General features: G+C 41.1%; 2 non-coding genes across 2 annotated transcripts; one reads left to right on the plus strand and one right to left on the minus strand.

Annotated features, from left to right (window-relative positions):
- Window positions 1-8,408: 8,408 nt before the first annotated feature.
- Trnar-acg (transfer RNA arginine (anticodon ACG)) lies at window positions 8,409-8,481 on the minus strand. The gene has a single exon. It is a non-coding gene; the product is annotated as a tRNA-Arg (tRNA).
- A 184-nt stretch (window positions 8,482-8,665) lies between these two features.
- Window positions 8,666-8,748, plus strand: Trnal-cag (transfer RNA leucine (anticodon CAG)). The gene has a single exon. It is a non-coding gene; the product is annotated as a tRNA-Leu (tRNA).
- The last annotated feature ends 3,657 nt before the right edge of the window (window positions 8,749-12,405 follow it).

The raw sequence follows: 12,405 nt of genomic DNA on the forward strand, positions 1-12,405 counted from the left end.
TAGGCATGAATTTATAATACGAGTACCGGTAAGTTTCTTCGTTTTTTTTTCAAAAATTAATGCTTAATGCAAATTCTGCAAAAATGCTTACAAATTTAAAAAATGGTTACAAATTCAATATTCAAAGTATTGCCCATAGCTTTCTGGCAATCCACAACTTTTTCCCATCTTTCTGGCAATTCACGGATCTCTTTGTGGAAATAATCGGCCGGTTTGTCGGCTAACCACGAATCGATCCAATTTTTGACTTCATCAAAATTGGAGAAGCGCTGTTCAACCAGGCCATGTTGCATCGATCGAAAAAGTTAGTAATCGGACGGAGCAATGTCTGGAGAATACGGCGGATGGGAAAGGACCTCCCATTTCAGCGTTTCCAAGTATGTTTTGACCGGTTTCGCGACATGCGGCCGAGCATTGTCGTGCTAAAAAATAACTTTATCGTGTCTTTTTATTGTGGCCGTATTTCCTTCAGTGCACGGCTCAAACGCATCAATTGTTGTCGGTAGTGGTCCCCCGTAATGTTTCTTTCGGTTTTAGCAGCTCATAGTACACCACACCCAGCTGGTCCCATCAAATAGACAGCATATCATCCTGGCCATGAATATTCCGCGCAGCCCTCGAAGTTGATGCATGGACGGGGTATTCATACGTTGCCCAACGTTCAGTATTGTCGTAATGGACTCACTTTTCTTCGCCAGTAACGATTCGTTGGAGCAGTTGTTCGCACGTGAAAAAACGACGGTCAACGTCTCGTGGCTTCAATTCATACGGCACCCAATGTCCTATCTTTCGGATCATTCCCATTGCTTTTGAACTATCGGATATGGTTTGTTGAGCTACTCCAAGTGTATATGCAGTTCTTGTCGCGCTTGTGACGGATCTTGATCGAGTAAAGCCTCCAATTCTTCAGCTTCGAACTTTATCGGCGGTCCGGAACGTTCTTCGTCTTCCAAGTCAAAATTACCACTTTTAAACAGTGCACACCACGTCTGACAAGTTCGCTCAGTTGGAGCATGGTCACCATAAACTTCATATTGAAGTAATGAAGTAACACTCCCCGCAAAAACACTCTCGTTGGTACTGTTGCCACAGCAGCCGAGAAAACAATAACCTTGACGAAAGATCCTTTTCGATCAGAGGAGGCCGACACAAATTTCGCAAAAGCACGTCAACTCCGAGAGCAATCTTTCAAACGGTATGCTGAGAAAAGACTTGCGAAACACTTTTGTTAATTGTTAGAACCATAACTGGCATTCGATAGATGCTAATAAGAGAGGAGTAATTCGGAGCATATCTACTATATCCACTGAATTGTAAGTTATTAGCAGTACTTAACTTTAAAGAACATTAGTATCATACAATGTTAAATTATAGTTTTGAAGCTCATCAAAAATAAAGCTGTCAGAAATCAGTGTCCTGCTCACGATTACTTCCTCGATTCTCAATATTCTTCAAAAAATTCAACATGGATAAGCGTTCGCAGTCCTCCAAAGGAATGAACTACAAAATCTCCCATTCCTGCGTGTGCTGTGATCGTCAGGTTTCGGCCAATGATTTTGTATGCTGCTCTAAGTGTAACAGGATATGGCACATCTCATGTGCAGGTGTAAGCAGTTTAGTAGAGAACCGCGATTGGGAGTGCGCGAAATGACTCCACATTCCCACGGAATCGGTCTCAGTGTCAACCACCTCATCCACCCGCAAGGCTAGAGTCGAGCTCCAATTACAGCGACTTACGGAGCAGCACGAGCTAGATAGAAAGGCTCTGGAATTGGAAAAGCAATATTTGGCAGCCAAATACCAGTTACTGGAGCAATCTTTTCTTGAAGAGGAAGATGAACTTCGCAGTATCCGAACGCGAACTAGCAGCAACGAGTCGGTGGAACGAGTGCAGAAAGGAGCATATAGGTCCCAAATCGATACACAATTGGAAGAGGTAGCTCCGCAAGGGACGACAACAGAAATCAAAGCTGTTTCCGATGTTGTCAGTGATCAAGGTGATGGAGGTGCAGTATGGGGAAAAAGAGTGCAAGGAGTATACTCGCCACCCAAAACTCATCCGAGGAAGTATATGAAAAAGGATTGTTTCTGTGAATCGGTGAACATGGAGGAACTTCTAAATCAGCTCCGAGAAAACCAGCTGGGATCACGGACCATTTTCAAGCAAATATCTGAATTACAAAATCTAGTGGAATTATGCAGATTACAAATCGCTACGCAGTTAGGGTCACCATCACCAGGTGTTAAGTCGGAAAGTAATCCATACCATTCCAAGGGTGCTAATTCTAAAACCGAAACAATACGGAATGAGACAGGAAACCCACCGTCTCTAAAGAACATTCCTTTGAACTTAGAGAGGAACTTTTCCATCAATCCGTTATTGCAACAACAATGCAGAACTGACGCGAAATACAGCGCACCGAGGCCGCAATCGCGCATTTAAGCAGCTGGAAAACTACGCCATTCGGCAGAAGCAGAACCTCCCGCCGGAAATTGTATCACTTCAGCCACTAAACGTTCTGACTACAGTATGTGAACGTGATCATCTTCGAAACTGGGGGGAGTCCCCTCTTGAATCGGAATTCCCGCAGAAGTGTCACGCAAGAGAAATTCAACGAATATTTCCACCCTCTGTGGAAGTTCCAATCGAAGCCTCGCAAGGTACGCATGGAAAGACATCTCGTCAACCACTCGAAGTCCATCACCATGAATCTGATGGCGAAAAAATTCGAAGAATTCCGAGTCCAGTACAACCGCCAGCTTCAGGAGGTATATTGATTCGAGAACCAACACCACAACAATTGGCAGCTAGACAAGCTCTTCCACGTGAATTGCCTACATTTTCCGGGAATCCAGCGGATTGGCCAGTATTCATCAGTAACTACAAGTACACTACCGAAGCATGTGGTTACAGTGACGGCGAAAACATGATTCGCCTTCAGCGTTGCCTAAAGGGTGCTACATGGGAGTCAGTGCGGAGCAGATTGATTTTACCAGCGTCAGTTCCACAAGTAATCGAAGCGCTGAGAATGCGTTATGGCCGTGCGGAATTGCTAATCGAATCTCTTATCGATAAAACCATCGCCACGATCTGACCGGCTGGAAACGTTAATCGAATTTGGAATGATGGTCCAAGCTCTCTGCGATCATATCATAGCTGCAGGACTTCCGGAACATTTGGCGAATCCAACATTGTTAAAAGATTTAGTCACTAAGCTTCCGACTGATTACAAAATGCAGTGGGCGAGTTACCGCAGACATCAGGATGTTGTGAACTTGAGAACGTTTGGCGATTTCATGGAGGAGATTGTACACGATGCTTGTAGTGTCTCATCAGTGCAAATTCACGAGCCAGCCACTAAGTTAGACCGTTTGAAAATGCATGATAGGCACCTAGTGCATTCCGAGATTGCAGGAAATGACCCGGTAAACGAGTGCAGTCCTGCTACTTCAGAAGACGAAACGACGAAACCAACCAAATGTGCTATATGCCAAAGGGAAGGTCACCGTGTAAGAGATTGCAAAGTTTTTCTAACACTTTCAGTTGCCGAACGTTGGAAAAAGCTTCAAGATCTAAAATTGTGCCGAACATGTCTTTCCCGACATGGCCGTCGAGCATGCCGTAATATTCAATGGTGCGAAGTTGATGGGTGTCAAGCACGCCATCATCGTCTTCTCCATTCATTTACGAACTAGAGGGACAACAATGCTTGGAAAGCCTAACAACGTGCAACACCACATCCCCAAATCCATTATACTTTTCCTATTTTTCCGCATTTTCCTGTAACCCTACATTGTGGAAGCCTGTTGAAGTTTTGAGTTTTTATTAGACGAAGGCTTCGAAAAGTTTGACGGCTGAATCTGGAATTACAGGATGTGTTTAACCCCTGTGTCTGAAGTAGATTAGTAATGTCACCCATGAAGAACCGAGCTCCGAATGTGTTAAATTCGAAATCTTCGACGCAGAAAAGAGTAAACTGTTCAAGATGAGAAAAGTTGGTATCATTGAATCGTTGATTTTGCCAATGCAGGAAGCATCGATAGAAAACTGATCAAGTGTCACAAGCATCTAAAGGGCCTGATGATTAGAAGTTATCGGAACGCTATTCGGTAGCTTTTAATAGGAGTAGACAACTTGCGGCTGATCGTTCCACTCAAGGTTTAGGAAGGAGCAGAAGGAAGTCCGACTGCGACAAAAACACGGCTAGGCTGGTGTATATAGGACGGTCAAGGAAGCACAGAATATTAACCACGAAATTACGACGTTTGCGAATAAGGAAGAGAGTCGGAGTTCACCAAGGCAATCAAGAAATATTTTTCATACAAAGAAACTGGCGTCAAATCAGTTACCAGCCTAGCGTCAGAAGTGTATAAACGGGTTTTGTGCATCATGAAGCAGACAACTGCACGCGTGAAGGATTGGTACGAATCGGGCCTATTGTGGAAGTTTGACAAATTCAAGTTTCCTGAAAGTTACCCGATGGCATATAAACGGCTGCAATGTTTGGAGAGACGTCTGGCGAAGGACCTAACATTGAGAGAGAACATCTAACGAAAAATTAAAGATTATCAGGCTCAGAATCAGGAATACAGGCTCGTCTTACCGTATTTTGAAAACGATGGGTTTGACAATACTTACTCACTATAACGAAGACAACCAAGTGGTTTAGTTCAGTAAAAACCTGGAAAATGGAGATGTTGTTCTAATTGTTGAAGACTTAAGACGTAACGGATGAACGCGTATTAGAATTGTTGACAGCCAATGATCAAAAGGATCGATCGGCCAAGCGATTGTTCAAACCACCAACGATGTGTTAGATGCTCCTGTCTCCAAGCTAGCGCTCCTAGATGTGACAGATGTAGATGGAACCGAATACAAATCCGTGTTCCACCGGGGGGAGAATGTTGCCACAGCAGCCGAGAAAACAACAACCTTGACGAAAGATCCTTATCGATCAGAGGAGGCCGACACAAATTTCGCAAAAGCACGTCAACTCCGAGAGCAATCTTTCAAACGGTATGCTGAGAAAAGACTTGCGAAACACTTTTGTTAATTGTTAGAACCATAACTGGCATTCGATAGATGCGAATAAGAGAGGAGTAATTCGGAGCATATCTACTATATCCACTGAATTGTAAGTTATTAGCAGTACTTAACTTTAAAGAACATTAGTATCATACAATGTTAAATTATAGTTTTGAAGCTCATCAAAAATAAAGCTGTCAGAAACCAGTGTCCTGCTCACGATTACTTCCTCGATTCTCAATAGGTACGAAATTCGACATATTCGAAGGGGCAAAAAACTATGTTGTTTACGCTTCAACGTTTTGACATATACTGAAAAAGACGCGAAATGACAGTAGCTTTCCAACGAATGTCTGGAAATTTGATTCACTGGAATAATAATCAAGTTACGCCATCTGTTTTAAAACTGAAGAAACTCACCGGTACAAGTCGGACTCGATTATATACAGACTCGTTTATGTACAATTTTGGACTCGATTATATACAGTTTGGATTTTTTTTTATATTTCAAATATGGCTTATTTCGAGAAGAAATGTAACTTTTTAACGTCAAGGTGAAATTTAAGTGTCTATTACATGTACAGTGGGGTAAAAATCGTGATTTTTGAAGATTTTGTTTGAATTTTCACCAGGAATTGTTTATGTCAATATAGCAGCCAAATTAGAAGTTGGGCGTCAAAGAACAAATTGTAAAGCTGTTAAAGAACTTCAATTCAATTGATAGAAACAATCTAGTGTTATATATATATATATATATATGCTTAGGATAAAATTAATAATAACACATTAAAAATTATTTACTTTTAAGTTTTTCACTTCCAAAATGTTATTAAAATCCACTAATTTAGATGTTCCACTATTGTATCTTATACTTACTTTTCTCGTCTTTCGAATGAAAGCATCAGAATCGTCTTCCGTTGCGTATTTTTTTATGTAGAGCCAGTTTGAGGAACAGAGTCCGAAAAAAAAAGTTCTATAACTCTGTCATTGTTGAAACTCGAACATATGCGTAGAAGGATTTTTTTCATCAAATATGATCGTCTATTGACGTATATGTAAACTATCACAGTGATGCAGGATCGTAAATCGCGGTGACCATGATACATTTCGGTACATTTAAAAAAAGAGATGTGTACTTGTCGATGTCTGTCACAAGAGTGTATTTCTCTTACCAACTAACTTACGAGCTAAGTTCGCATATTATTACATGTTTATTTATTATCATTATTGTTGTCTTCAACAAGCGTCGAGCGGGGCGGTATGTTATTGTTGTTAGTTGTTTGAGGTCGTATACAGGGAAGTTTGGCGTGCCATAATAGCATTCAGCCGATGTTATGAAATTAGTTGGTTTGGGGGTTGATTAGTTGGTCAAAAGTTGCTGACGAATGTAAATGTTGTTAGATATGGTATGCGGAAAAGTGGTTATGGGAAATAAGTAAGAATGCGGAATTGAGGATGAGAAAGAATGAGGGTCAGGATGTTTTGTGTTTAATTGGAATTGAGGTTAGTTAGTATGCTACACTATCACCTCTTGAGAGAATCTGGATAATTTTTTTTTATGTGAGAAAGGTGTTTTCTGACTTTAAGGGGATGAATTAAAAATCAAATTCCGCTTTTATTTTCGAAAAAACAAGAAATACATGCAAAAAAAAAACAAATAAAAAAAATTTTTTTTGACTCGATTATATACAGGATTCGATTCTATACAGTGAAAAGAAATCAAAAAACTGTATATAATCCAGTCCGCACTGTAAACCTAATATTATTCGAACATTCTAAATAGGCGAAAACTGTAAAAACAATGGTTCTCAACTCAACTTCTTCAAGTCCAAAGCTTTTTTCGAGGCATTTCAAGAAAATTTCCAACCCGGGAAGATCCTTGACTGAATGGTAATTAAACCCAATATCTCAAAGTGTCAACTTAGAACATAAAAGAGATCTGTCACTATTCAGAAAAACTCAATATAACCATCTGATAAAAAGATGGTTTTTACATTTTTACATACCAATTTCAGCCAGATCGGTCCACTAGATTATTTTTCGAAATTATTTTTCTGTAATTTTGTCATGCGAAAATAATGTCGATATTCACAACACTTCAAATTGCACTCGAATACCCCTCACAGCAAAATTTCACATTTAACTTGAGTCATCACATCATAGCTGATGTTTTAACCCCTTCCCGTATTATATAATACGCCACACATCAAGTGAGCTCACTACTCTGCTGAGCGTTCTAGCGCCCTATGTTATGCAAGACACCACGAGTGAGACTCGATGTTGTACGGAAAAGGGTTAATCGAACAGATCTATCTCCTTATCCTGCATCACTAAGGCAACCAAAGGCCAGCAAAGCAGAGCGAAAAATGTAAATTCTGCAGTAGAATGTGCCCAACATATGTGCGTATTAATTACTGCCAACGTTCGGACCTCCGGGGGGCACTTAATCCTCCGAACACGAACAGGAAAGGTCACCTAGGCGCACAGATATGTGTGCCCATAAACCGTATTTCCTTGCTTAATTTATGCACAGCTCATCGGCTCTTCGATTGTATGTTGTTCTGAGCGTCAAAACCAAAACAAAACACCGAAAAATGTTCCGCACTCTGCGCGTTTGGGAAGAGGTGTGAGGCCGCGCCAGAATCTGCTCGCAAGATGTTTTTCTTTAATTTATTTCGGATAATTAGATTTCCGGAAGGAAACTTTGCGACTTTTTTGTTGCTGCTGTTGTTGCGTTGCGTTATGGCACCGTTGCAAGCGCACACGTATAGCAGGAACTTCAAGAACTGTGCGAAATAGATGAAAAAATGAGTATAATTTCGGTGAGAGGTATCAACCCTTTGGCTGTTAATTCACTTTGGCGGCGTCTCAAATGCAACCCACGTCCCCCGTTTGTCTTTGCCACTTTGATTATTCTTACTTTTCCTGGCGGAGGCGTTTGTTGTTGATGGCGACTGCGGTGATGATGATGATGAGATGTTCCGAAATGTAAATTAGTGCTACACTCAGTGTTGATTTTGCCTTAGTTAGATTAGGAAACGTGTTGGACTTGACCGACCGGAGTTCGGTGGGCGCCAGGATATACAAGAAGTCCATGGTATCTCTGTAGTGTCTTTATGTAGTGTTCCCCATTTTGTAATGTTTCTTTGTATATTTGTAATGTTCTTTAATATCTTTTATGTTGCGAAAGTGTTTCATTCCCAATTCCCGATAAAATCCGTAGTCAATTTTTAACAATTTGTTAACAAAATTAAACTCATAGAATGTGATGTGATGTTATATGATTTTAAAGCACTTCGTTAAGTGCGTTTCCAATCTCACTGATGAACAGAAAGAACATGAATGTATCGGAAATTACGTAAATGAAAAAGAATACAAAAATCGATCCTGCCAGGAGTCGAACCTGGAATCTTCTGATCCGTAGTCAGACGCGTTATCCATTGCGCCACAGGACCTGCTCGATGATGATGGTTCCCAAAGTAGCAATAATTTTATTTGTGTTTTGTCACTTTTTTAAAAAATATTCTCCAAAATTCACGAAATCAATATTTTTATTTCAAAAAAAAACTTGAACAAACAGAAGGAATTTATGAGAATTTTTAGAAAATAGTAGCAGTATGCAAGGGGCGAATTTTAAGAGTCAGGATGGCCGAGCGGTCTAAGGCGCTACGTTCAGGTCGTAGTCTTCTCTGAAGGCGTGGGTTCGAATCCCACTTCTGACAGCGAATTGTTATTTTATTGTAATTCGGTGATCAAAATATCATCGACTATATCTAGTCAATTAGCTTATATTAGGGTGGCAGCGAGAATCGTCATGTCAAATTTCAAAACCGACCAGGTACATTTTGATTATTGGCCCAAAAAAATTACCTATGCAAAGTTTCAGCTCAATCGGACATGATTTAGGGTTGCCACAAAGCGCTCAATGTTTTGATTTTTTGATTCTCGAAAATCAAGCAAATCGAAAAAATTGATTTTTTTTTTCGATACCAAATGACCTAAAAATGCATAAAACGTCGAGATCTGGCGTTATCTCGGAAAAAAAATTTGGCCGAAAATCGATTTTTTAGGACTTGTGAGCCTGAGTGATAAATGAAGGTATGGAAAAAAATAATCATCAAATTTAAAGAACCGACCATGTACATTTTCGGTTCTTGGTCCGAAAAAATGACCTGTGCAAAAATGTTAGCTCAATCGGACAAGATTTAGGGGTGCTCAGAAGGTCGATTTTCGGACAAAAATTTTTTTTTTGAAATTACACCAGATCTCGACGTTTTATGCATTTTTAAATCATTCAGCATCGGGACAAAAATTTCGATTTTCCAAACTTCCTTTACTCCCCCCCTTGGAATATTTTCGAGGATCAAAAAATCTAAACTTCGAGAGCTTTGAGGCACCCCTAAATCTTGTCCAATTGAGCTAAAATTTTGCACATGTCATTTTTTCGGGCCAATAAACAAATCGCACATGGTCGGTTTTTGAAATTCGATGATGAATTTTTTTCCATACATCCATTGCCACCCTAGCTTGTATACTACGTTATATAACTAGAGAATCACTCTTTTTCCGGAGATGTACGAGCGCAGTGCGAATGATGTATACAGAGTATAGGTTAATTAGATTTGATGTAATAGTGGTTCATATTCGATGAAAAAACGCATATGGGCAAATCTCAACTATGACAGAGATATTGAACTGTTTGCTTTAAACTGACTCTAATTTAAAAAAAAGTATGCTACTTAGATCGATTATGTTGCATTCATTTGAAAAATTATAAAATTTGGTAAAGGATAAAGCTGTAAAACATAGTACTTACTACATTACTGAAAACGCCCGGGATTTTTAATGAAGACAATCGGGTTTTGGGCAAATCTGTATTAATTCCTCGACATAGTTTCCTCCGAGGGCAATACACTTGGTATAGCGAGTTTCCAACATTTCGATTCCCTTTCTGTAGTATGAAACGTCTAAGTCTTCGAAATACGCTTCAGTTTCTGCGATGACTTCCTCATTCGATGTGAATCTTTTTCTCTGGAGCCACCGCTTGAGGTTTGAGAACATATAGTAGTCGCTGAGAGCCAGGTTAAGAATAAGGTGAGTAAGCGACCAATTGGAATCGTAATTGGTCCAACTTGGCTTTTTTTCTTCGCCATATGGGGCCATTTCAGTTTGTGTGTTTAATAACGCTACATAACACTATCCAGTTATTGTTTCTCCTTTCTTCTCCCTAATCGATGAAGATTATGTCATGCGCATCCCAAAGAACGGAGACTAAAACCTACCCAGCCGACCGTTGGTCTTTGGCCGGCTTTCGTGGCTTATCAACCGCTCTGCAGACTGCCTACTGGACTCAGGAGTGTGGAAATGGATCCACGTTTCATTCATTGTCACAAAACGTGCTACTGGTGGTGCATCTGCAGTGCTTGTACGGCCCATTTTAAATTCACTAAACTACAGATAAACTGTGGTTCTAAAGGGTGTGTCACATCAAATTGCATCACGGAAAAAACGCTGTAGAAATATAATTTTTAGGAATTATATCAGATAGGCTTTCGCTTATAATCAGATAAGAGTGTATAGATCACGTTGGCCATGCTTCACTGTCAATTTTTCGTAAATTTGGAAAAATGTCGTCGAACGAAAAAGAGCGTCTTGAAATAATCCTGCGCACTCATTTCGAGAATCCGGAGTTGTCACATCGGGACATCGGTAAGATGCTGGGAATCGTCCAATTCACGGTCAGCAGAGTACTAAAACGATACTTCGAGAACCTAACCATCGACCGGAAGGTGAAGAACGGCAAAAATGGATGCTCCGTCAGTGAAAAAGATCACAAGCGCGTAGTTAAGCAGTTTAGACGTGATCCGAGAAGTTCGGTCCGGGATGTCGCCAATAAGCTGAATTTGTCAAGTTCATTCGTCCAGCGGACCAAGCAGCGGGAGGGCCTGCATACATACAAGATTCAGAAGGCTCCTAACCGCGACGAAAGGCAAAACATGGTGGGGAAGACGCGAGCCCGGAAGCTGTACACCGAAATGCTGACGAAGCCACATTGCCTGGTAATGGACAACGAAACCTACGTCAAAGCGGACTTTCGTCAGCTGCCGGGCCTGTTGTTCTTCTCCGCAGAGGACAAATTCAGCGTTCCGGAGGAGATTCGCAAGCAGAAACTATCCAGGTTTGCCAAAAAGTACAAAAAAAAGCGGAGCACCCCCTTCGTGATGACCGGCACGGTAAACGAGCAGGTTTACCTTAAGGAGTGCCTACAGAAGCGCTCACTACCACTATTGAAGCAGCACGAGGGCACGACCATCTTCTGGTCGGATCTCGCTTCGTGCCACTATTCAAAGGAAGTGTTGGAGTGGTACGAAGCCAACGGGGTCACCTTCGTGCCAAAGGAAATGAACCCGCCCAACGCGCCGGAGCTTCGCCCAATAGAGAAATATTGGGCGATTATGAAGCAGGCCCTCCGGAAGAACCCAAAAGTTGTCAAATCGGAGGCTGACTTCAAGAGAAAATGGATTTCTGTTCAAAAAAAACTACAACCTGACGTTGTACAGAACCTTATGGACGGGGTAAAGAAGAAGGTGCGAGCATACGGGCTTGGGCTCGAAGTATGAATAAAAGAAAATGCCAAAAGTTGTTTAATAGTTTTTATTTTACTGTCTAAAATTACGCTACTGGGCGAATTTCTACAGCGTTTTTTCCGTGATGCAATTTGATATGACACACCCTTTAGAAGGAGCAGAAGTAGAAGTAGAACATTTCGTCAACGATTGTTCAGGAGCTTTTCCATCTAAAAACAATGTTTAATCAAAATACGATATTTTTCTTTTTCCATTTTCTATACGAATGCTCAGGTAGTGATACTTAACCCTTTCGTTACGAGCGTCGCCTTTAGACGACATGAGAGTCATACTGCCCAATCGATCACACCAGCGCGATGTGCATACTTTTCGGCGAAGTGCTCCGTACAGCGGTAGCACACCGGCAGAGCACACTGCCGTATTGAAAGGGTTAAACAACTGTAGTTTGTAAACGAAATAAACGAATTTTTGGACTACACACGGTTATCTTTTTCACATAATTTTGGCATATATTAGAACAAATTTGGGATGAATATCAGCGAATGTAAAGCGATAAGTTAAGCGAGCACGTGCCTTTGTTTGTGTGTTTTGTTCAAGAGACAGGAACGCTCTACCAGCCCTATCTGGGGCGGGTGAACTCAGCCGTCGCGTGGGGCTCACCACCCACTAAATCCAAATCCTCTACTTGTAGCCTCATTCCCCCGGGACCACATATAGGCGCTACTTCGGGGGTTTCCTGCTCTTCCCAACGGATTCCCAACGTCATAGTGCTCCCCATCATGACGCGCACTC

This window comes from Toxorhynchites rutilus, chromosome 1, assembly GCF_029784135.1.
Source record: "Toxorhynchites rutilus septentrionalis strain SRP chromosome 1, ASM2978413v1, whole genome shotgun sequence".
In the NCBI taxonomy this organism is placed as follows: domain Eukaryota; kingdom Metazoa; phylum Arthropoda; class Insecta; order Diptera; family Culicidae; genus Toxorhynchites; species Toxorhynchites rutilus.